Source organism: Camelus ferus, chromosome 23 (assembly GCF_009834535.1).
Source record: "Camelus ferus isolate YT-003-E chromosome 23, BCGSAC_Cfer_1.0, whole genome shotgun sequence".
Lineage (NCBI taxonomy): Eukaryota > Metazoa > Chordata > Mammalia > Artiodactyla > Camelidae > Camelus > Camelus ferus.
In genome coordinates this window covers 14,479,483-14,489,012 of record NC_045718.1, presented here as the reverse complement: position 1 = coordinate 14,489,012, position 9,530 = coordinate 14,479,483, and the positions used below count along the sequence as shown (strand labels likewise).

The following is a 9,530-nucleotide window of genomic DNA, read 5'->3' as shown; positions in this document are numbered from 1 at the left end:
TACTAGTAAGATTGTTAGTTTCGCATTCCCTGATAAGCTGGCTAAATATTTGTTTTTGTTTTTGTTTTCCGCACACATAGTCTGGTTTTTGGCTCATCACATACACACCAAGTATGTACACAAACATAAATATTCCAATGTACACTTTTGCATGGCACTCGTAGGTCACCGCTCCCCCCCCCCCCCCCTGCCCTACCCCAGGCTCCGCTTTGGGCGAAGGCCTGCAGGAGCTGGCAGTTGCAGGTAGGACTCTGCAGGAGGGCGAGGTCCTGCTCCTCTCTCCTCACAGCACCTCCAAAGGGTCCTGTCCCTCTTCTCCGGCACCAGAGGCCCGGGAGCCAAACACCTCGGATCCCTCTGCTGCAGAGCAAATCCCAAGCACAGCCTCTGACCCTTCGGTCTCTCCTGTTGAGCTCTTCTCTCTGACTCTTCCCATCGTCCACGTCCCTGCTTCTCAGTCTCTGTGTCTTTATTTTCCCTCAGTGCTAGTGGGGGAGGTGGGGCCCCGAGCCCTGCAGTCCTTCCGGCCCCCGTGCCCTCTTCCTGGGCCTTACAGGAGGCTAGGGCTTCGGTGCAGCTCCGCAGAGATGCTGGTGCCATTGGTGGGCTCTCTGCCGGGGGTAGGGGCTAAGCTGCAGCCCTCCCCAGGGCAGCCGGGCTTGGTCAGGATGTCCGCACACTCCAGGCTGCCAGCCCGGCGAGCGTAGGCCAGTGGGGTCAGGCCCGGGCGTCCCGGCTCCTCACGTCCACCCGGTAACAGATGAGCAGCTGTGTGAAGACGACCTTGGCCACGGCGCTGGAGAGATGCAGGGCTGTCCGCCCGTCCCCAACTCCGTAGCTCTCATTCACCTCCTCCTTGGACCCGCGGGCCAGAAGCATCACCAGCAGCCGCAGGTCGCCCTCCACCACGGCCCGGAACAGCTGCTGCCCCAGCGGCACGTCCGAGCTCGGCAGTGGGGCCAGGAAGAGCTTCTGCTCGCACTTGGCCCGGATCCAGCTCTCCTTCTCGTCTCTGCAGGCGTCCGGCCCTGGCTTCCCCATAGCCGTCCAGGGCCCCCTCGCAGACACTGTTGGCCAAGGCGTTGCCCATCGGATCATGACGGCCAGCAGCTCAGGTGGCCAGTCATCTAGGTCGAGGGAGCGAGCCCCCAGATGCCGGTGGGTCCCCCAGCACTCGATGCACACAGGACGCCGAGGTTCAAGCCGGCCCAGTGTGGGCTGGGGGCGTCGCAGTCAGTATAGAAGCTATTGCCGCGAACGGTGCAGACGGCCTCCAGGGCCAGAGCTGCATTCCGGCTCCCGAGTTGAGTCTTGTCCTTGGCGCTGCGGCAGCCCTGCAGGCTGCCGAGGATCTGGGCCTGCACGCTCTGCACCCACAGCTCCCGCTCCTCCGCCATGGAGGCCTCGAAGTGCCATGTCTGCCCGGTGAGGGACACCGCCACAAACTCTAAAGACTCCTCTCTGCCTTTTCAGCAGCACGACTGGGGCCGTCTGGTCGCGGGGGGAGGGGGGGTCCTGGTGCTCTTTTTCCTTGGGTGCTTCTTCCTGTTGGAGTGGGGAGACGGGGGAGGCTCCAGCTTGGGGCTGGAACTGAGCACCTCAGCTGGGCCACTGGCTGGGGTCAGGGCAGCGGCCTCGCTCCACTGGTCAGCGCTGGACACGGAGCTGGAGCGCTGGTGCAGCCTCTCTGGGCGTGGGCCGGCCCTGGCTGGGCTGCTGGCCGAGTCGGGGGCACCTGGGTCCCCACCCAGCTGCGTGCTGCTCCCCTCCAAGGCCAGCCTGTTGGTCCCAGGGGCTGGTGCCTGGGGCTGGGGCTGGCGGGCGCTGGGCAGGCGCTTGCTTCCCTGGCACTTTGACCGTTGTCCGCAGCAGGTCAGTCTCCTTGCCGGGGATGCTCTGCCTGTAATTGTGCAGGCTGGGGTGGTAGGTGAGCAGCCCATTGTCGCACAGCGTCACGTGCTTCTTGCATTCCTTGTTCAGGGACTTGCCACTCCGCTTCAGCACGATGCCCTGTTTGATGGGGATGGCCGGCCACTCCCGACACTGTCCACCTTGCGCTTGGAGGCCTCCTTCTCTCGGTCCAAGTCAGCACCCTTTCGAGACGTGAAGATGTCGAAGCGCCGCTTGGACTGCTTGCGGATGGGCGTGGGGGTTGGAGGAGGCAGCGATGGTCTCCATGCGCAGCTCCCTCCGGCTGGCGCTCGGGGTGGAGGGGACTGAGGGCGAGCAGTCGCCGAAAGCGCTGCGGCCGCCATTCGCGACCCGCTCTACACAGGAGCGACCCTGACGTACACAAGTGTAACTGAAGCTGTACTGGGCACACCGCTTAGCTCTCCTTCCGTGTTCACACGCCCATGATGTACAGCCAGACCTTTAAAATACGTAAATATGTCCCTTAATTTGGACTTAATCTATGAATCAGAATCATTCCAAACCTATATGTTAAAATCATTACTCCCCTATTGAAAATCCTTCAGAGCTTGTCCACTGCCTTTAGGATAAATTCCAAGCTTCTATTAATACCTATTAGTATTAAAAGTCTTACTCCTGACTGCCTATTTATCCTAAAAACTTATCAGTCCACTCTCCTCCAGTATTTTGCTCTGTCTTGTTGAAAAACCTACGGTAGCCTAAATGTGTCCTACTTCTCAAGCCTCCATGCTTTTGCACATGTAGTTTCTTTTGCCTGCCCAAAAATGCCTTTTCTCCACCCTCGATCAACCTACTGACTGGTTACCTCTGGGTTCCAGCAGGCTGTGCTTTGTCACACGGTTTAGGAACTGACTTACTGCTTATTTGATTCTTTCTGTACACTGTAAGCCCATTAAGAACAGCAACATCTTACTCATCTTCACAGCTCCAGTGCCTGAAGGCAGTCAATATATGTTTGAGTGAATTTGGGGAAGTGCTAAGATTGCAGGGATAGGGAAATAGGGTTTGAAGTTCAGGGAGAGGAGTCCGGATAATTACAGCAAGGAAACCCTATTTCTTGTGAAAAGGAATGATGTGACAAAGTGAACTGGGGGAGAGAGATGCTGGAGGGGGAAAGATTAGGTAGTCAGATGCTGGGTGTAAACAAATGAGGGCTAAGATTGGGGCTGTGGCCCTGGGCTGGGTAGGGAAAGCCCAAGGGGGAACTGGTTTGGGGAGACGGATGAGTTTATAGGCAGAAACAGGCAATAAGAGTAATAGCTACCATTTGTTGAACATCTGTCCTATGTGTAAGTGTTTTATAGGCCTGGGTGGACCTTGAGCTCTTTTTGAGAGCTCCCCTCCCCCGGTGCATCTATTTGCTTTTGGGGTTTAATTGCTGTGGTTGGTGGATTCTGATGAAATCCCTTGTATCTTTCTGCAGCCACAGATGTATTCAGAAACTGACCCCAAACACAGAATAGAGGGGACTGGAACTCTGATCCCACTGAGATTTAAAACTACAAAAACACATGACTGATCGATGGGGAAGGACCAGCCAAAGTAAGGTTGCAGGAAAGGACAATTGGGTTCCCAAAAGGAAAATCCCTACAGGGCAAGATGCACTTTGGGCCAGTGACCTTATTCAAAGGCCTAAAGGGAGCCCCTGTAACAGTGTATTGAGTGGAGGTGACTCTGGAGGAGTGTACGTGTGTGAGATGAATGCACTCACCACCTGGAGAGCCAGGCAGATTTGCCATGGGTTTAGTGGAGGTGGAGTGTGTTCCTTTCCATTTCAGTGAAGTTTTACTGTCTGGGAAAACCTACAGAGGCACAAACTAAGGCCTTGAGGAGTCAGTAGACTAGGATCTTATGTTTTCAGGACTTCTGGGATTTAAGCCAAGAAACCGATACCAGTGCTGTTGACAGATCTCTAGCTCTACTGAGTGGCTGTGGTTCCATTATTAGCAGTGGCAGCAGGTGCCTGGCTGCCCACGCTGGGGCAGAGGCCAGCAGGCATGAGTGACTTGGTCAGAGTGGTGCATCTGAGGGGCTGTTAGGACTGGGAACTGTAGGGCCCAGCTCAAAGGGTATTTTAGTCCCCTTTTCACCAATGCGCTGAAGCAGCAAGCTGTAACCAGGCCTATTCATGGACATACAGATGCCATGGGGTTACTCAAAATCAAGAGCAGAAAGTACCCCCTGGAAAAAACTGTAGCTTCCTGTGTGTCTAACAGATAGAGGTTCAGGAACACCTGAGTGCTGTTAGGAATGCAAATTCACAGATCTACTGAATTATAAAAACTGTGTTTTATCAAGCCCTCCGGGTGATTCAAATAAATATTAAAGCTTGAGAATCACTGATAGCATACCACTGATAAAATGAAATCATTTAAACAGAGAAATAAAAATACTGTGTTGACTGAAAAAAAATTGCATAATCTAAAAATTGAGAATTATATTTTATTTGGCAGCCTTACTGAGGACCTGAGGCTGGGAGACAGCCTCTCAGATAGCTCTGAGCGACTGTTCCAAAGAGAGAAGGAGGCAGTCAGAATATAGAGGAGTTTTTGCTGAAAACAAACAAACAAGCAAATGAAAAGACAAGCCATGTATTCAAACATCAAAAGATTACTGTTAAACACACACACACACACACAACCCCAGATGTCTAAGTTAATGATTTTAGTGTTCTCCATATATGGGAAGATGCAAGTGTCTAGGATCATTAAAATTATTCCTTCGATGTGCATCTTAACTATCTAGGGCCAGTACCCGGATTTTCTCCTTCCTGAATTCCCCTCAGGGTGTACCATCGCGGAGCTGCGGCAGTGGTTGTGGCTTTATGGCTATAACATCCTTTCTTTACTGAAATGACAAGGCGATATTTTGTCCACAGTGTATGATATCACTTATATGTGGAGTCTAAAAAACAAAACAAACTAGTGATTATAACAAAAAAGAAACAGAGTCACAGATGTAGAGAACAAACTAGTGGTTACCAGTGGGGAGAGGGAAAGGGGAAAGGGCAAGATAGTGGCGGGGAATTAAGAGGTACAGACTGCTATGTATAAAATAAATAAGCCACAAGGATATATAGTAAAACACAGGGGATGTAGCCAATCTTTTATAAAAACTACAAATGGAATATAAACTTTAAATATTGTGAATCACTATGTTGTATATGTGAAACTTCTATAATATTGTACATCAACTATACTGAAAGCAGCTCTCTTGTCTCTTTCTTGTTTGCCCATTTCTGTCCCCCTTTAACCCTAAAAGAACCTAATTATAAGAATAAGATCACTGAGCAATTGAAACTAACTCCTGACTTACGCTCTCCTGAATGCACACCTGCCTTGCCTAACCTGTTGATTCTTTTCCTAGATAAAAAGAAGTAAGAATGAAGAATTAAACAGTTAAAGAATGGTTAACTCTTTACCCCCTCAACAGCCCCTTTAGCAATCCTGCAGGCAGATCATGTAGGCAAAATAACATCTGAAGAGAGAGAGAGTCAGCCAGTCTGCACACAGTGGAGACGATGCAGAACCCAGCCTCCTGCCTCAATGATGACTCACTGAGCTTCTTCCCCCCATTTTTCCCTTTAAAAACTGTCATGGCTGAGCAGAATCTTCAGAGTTGGTCTCTGGACATGAGTCCACATTTTCCCCAGATTTTCTGGCTTTTCTGATTAAAGCAATTTTCCTTTCTATTGACATTTGCCTCTCGAATTATTGGCTTTTGAGCAGCAAGCAGTTGAAACTGAGTTTGGTAACAATACATCAATAAAAAAAGGGAAATCATTTGAATTCAGGCTAATGACGTCTTAGATGTAGGCTCTCTTTAATCTATAGTCCTCAGAACAACCCATTTTACTAATGGAGGAACTGAAGTCACCATGTCCTCTATGTTGGCAAATCCAAAGAACATGTCCATTCCCCTTCTTACTCAGCCTCGTGGCATCATTGGCCATGGCTGATCATGTCTTTTTGGAAATACTCTATTTGCATGGTTTCTGTGACAATATACTCTCAAGGTCTTCCTCCTACAGCACCGGGCACTCAGTCTGTCTTCCTGGCTCTTCACTCCAACTTTCAAATGATGGAGCTCCAAGGCTGGGACCTGCATCTCCTACTTTCCTCTAGCCTGATTCTCTCCCCAGGGGACCACTTTCCCTTCCATGGCTTTAAATACTGTCTATGAGCTCATGACTCCCTACTCTCCAAACTTACATCTAATCACCTACTTGACATCGCTACCTGGCTCTCCAATGGTATCTCAATCATACTATATCCAAAGCAGAGCTCTTTTATTATTTTTTTAATCGAAATATAGTCAGTTTACAATGTTATATCATATATCACAGCATCATGTTTCAGTCATACATATACATACATATACTCCTTTTCATATTCTTTTCCATTGTAAGTTACTACGAGATATTGACTACTTTTCCCTGTGCTATACAGTAGAAACTTGTTGTTTATCTGTCTTATATAAGGCAGTTAGTATGTGCAAATCTCGAACTCCCAATTTATCCCTTCCCACCCCCTTTCCCCGCTTGTAACCATAAGTTAGTTTTCTACGTCTGTGAGTCCAAAACCTCACTTCCAAGCCTGTTTCTTCTAAGCCTTCCCTACCCCAGTAGGTGACACACCATCTACTTGCTTAGGCCCCAAACCCAGGAGTCAACCTTGACATCCTCTAAGGCTTACCAATTCTACCTCCAAACTACATCTCAAACCTATACACCTCTCTCAACCCCACTCTAAGCTATCATCATGTCTCTCCTGGATGGCAGGATAAAGCCTCCTGACTGGTTTCCCTGCTTCTTTTTTTTCTTTTTGCCCCTTCTGTAAATTCTCTGAAGAACAGCTTTTAAAATAGAAATCAGATCTCATCACATTCATGCTTAAAACCTTTAAAAGGCTTCCTGAGGCAACTAGAATAAAACCCAAACCCAGGTATCTTTTGTAGCCTGAAAGGTGCTGCTTGACCTGGCCCCCATCTCCACCCTCCTTTCCCATTTTTCTCCCATCATTCGCCACACCCCAGGCACATTGGTCTCCTCTCTGTTCCTCCAAACACTGAGTCTCTTTCTGTCCTTCAAGCCTTTGTACCTGTGCCTCCTGGAACGCTCTTCCAGGCCAGCTCCTTTTCATCCCTCAGGCCTCAGCTCCAAGTGGACCCACTCAGAAAGGCCTTCTCCGATGACTCTGTCTCAAGTGGCTTCCCCGCTTACCCTCTCATGATTTTGTTCAGTTTCCTTCATAGTACTATAGAACTTGTCACCATCTGTAATTCCCCTATTTGTTAGTGGTCTGACTCCCCACTGGATTGTATGCTCTATAAGGGCATTTTTTGTTATTCATAGTTTTATCCCCAGGGCCTAGGAAAGTATATAGCACAACACACTCTGTAAATATTTGCTAAATGAATGAAAGATTAGGTAGCTTTCAACCCCAGTTCCATGTCACATTTGTTGTGAAGGTATCAGCCATGTGGGAGAAAGAAGGGAGTCCTGTGCATCTGTGACAGAAGGCCTCGGCTTGGGTATTAAAGCTGGGATTTGTCTTAGTCAATTCAGGCTGTCATGACAAAAATAACATCGTGCTCATTTTGGCAGCTTATGTACTAAAATTGGAACAATACAGAGAAGATTAGCACGGCCCCCACGCAAGGATGACGTGTAAACTCGTGAAGCCTGCCATGTTTTTATGAACTTATTTACAGAACAGAAAGAGCAGGGAGGGTATAGCTCAAGTGGCAGAGCACATGGCTAGCATGCATGAAGTCCTGGGTTCAATCCCCAGTACTTCCTTTAAGAATAAATAAATAAATAAACCTAATTACCTCCCCCGACCAAAAAAAAAAAAAAAAAAAAGAGAGAGAGAGAGAGAAAGAGACTCACAGACATAGGAAATAAACATGGTTACTAGAGGGGATACGGGGTGGGAAGGGATAAATTGGGAGATTGAGATTTGCAGATACTAACTACTATATATAAAATAGATAAACAACAATTTTATATTGTACAGCACAGGGAACTGTATTCAATATCTTGTAGTAACCTATAATGAAAAAGAATATGAAAAGGAATATATGTATATATATGTATGACTGAGACATTATGCTCTACACCAGAAATTGACACAATATTGTAAACTGACCATACTTCAAAAAAAAAAAAAACAAAACCATAAAGCAGGACTGCCCACAATCCTGAAGGGGTTCAGGGACTCCCAAACCAATGAAGGCCAAGAGGACTGAAGACTGACGGGGCCTGGCACCCTTCCTGGCTCTGGAGGGACACCTGGTCATTTCTCCGGAGGAGCCTCAGGTAACCCTTGATGTGGCAGATAGAAAAGTTATTTTCTTATTAGATATGGAGGCTGCCTACTCTTATTAGATATGATTTTCCCTGGACCCTTGTCCTCCCAATCCTGTGTAATAACAGGGATCAATAAATGGCCCCAACCAAGCGCTTGCTAAGAAATTTTACCTTTGCACATCAGTTTCTGCTCATGCCTGAGGGCCCCATTCCCTTGTTGGGAAGGGACTTGCTCACTAAATTCCAGGCAATAATCCAATTCGGAGGCCCTCTTGACAAGACACCTACCAAGAAAAATGATTACCCTTGCATCGGGAGCCTGCCTCAATCCCATGTCAGAGGAAGTTCTCCCTTCCACCCCATATCATTTCTCAAGTGAACCCTCTTGTCTGGGACACTGAGGTGCCTGACAGAGCTACTGTTGTCAGGCCACCTCAGAAATGAGACCACCTGAGGCTGTGGGCTATATTGACATTTAAAGGCCAAACTGAAGGCTGTAATTAGAGAATTTCTTAAACCCAGGGAGGATCCCACAAGTGTTTGCAAATAGATTTCTAACATGAGAGGCCACCGGTCTGACTGAACTGACTATAGCTGATAGTCAGAGCCTGATAGGAATTTTGGGGAGAGGCCTTCTCCCCTAAACCAAATGAGGGGGAAAATAAGCTGTCTTTGTTTTATAAATGTAGTCTTTATAGGACTAGAAATGTGACTCTAGAAATAACCCAAAGCCCACCACCCCTTTTGCCGCTCTCTAAACCTCCTCTACTTGATTTAAGAGTAAGTATTGGGGAAAAAAACCTTTTTCTGGCCTTAAGGATTTAAAGTTATCCTAGGAGGAACTTGCCTTTCTGTGTCTTTGAAATGCAAATTTTGTAAAAAGGGAGTAGGTAATTTGGAACTTGACTTGTTAAGGACAAATAGAAATCTTGTCTCTTTTCCACAAATATTAGTAAAAATGTTTGGTCATCGAGACAGGAGACTTTGATTTGTTCCATCTGCCAAAAATCCAATTTGAATCCAATCTCTAGTAACTGATGGGTTTTACATTGTTGTACCAATTCACGGCTAAAATTTTGGAATGGGAACGATAAGGTTTCTATGTTTTGTGTGTTTGTGTGTCACACGTGTACAGTAGTGCCAAAATTAATGTATAAAGTGCTCTATTAAATTGGCTTAAAGGCAATTAAGTGCTTAGATGAATACTTATAAATATGAAAGAAACTGACCAGAGTGAATTTCAGGTTCATGTGATCTGGGAAGTGTTCAGTACTGGTATTGGTATTGA

At 47.4% G+C, this 9,530-nt stretch overlaps 1 non-coding gene and 1 pseudogene across 1 annotated transcript; one reads left to right on the top strand and one right to left on the bottom strand.

Annotated features, from left to right (window-relative positions):
* Window positions 1-521: 521 nt before the first annotated feature.
* LOC102515142 lies at window positions 522-5,847 on the bottom strand (annotated as a pseudogene).
* Window positions 5,848-7,521: 1,674 nt separating this feature from the next.
* Window positions 7,522-7,628, top strand: LOC116659448. Its single transcript, XR_004314839.1, has one exon. It is a non-coding gene; the product is annotated as a U6 spliceosomal RNA (small nuclear RNA).
* The last annotated feature ends 1,902 nt before the right edge of the window (window positions 7,629-9,530 follow it).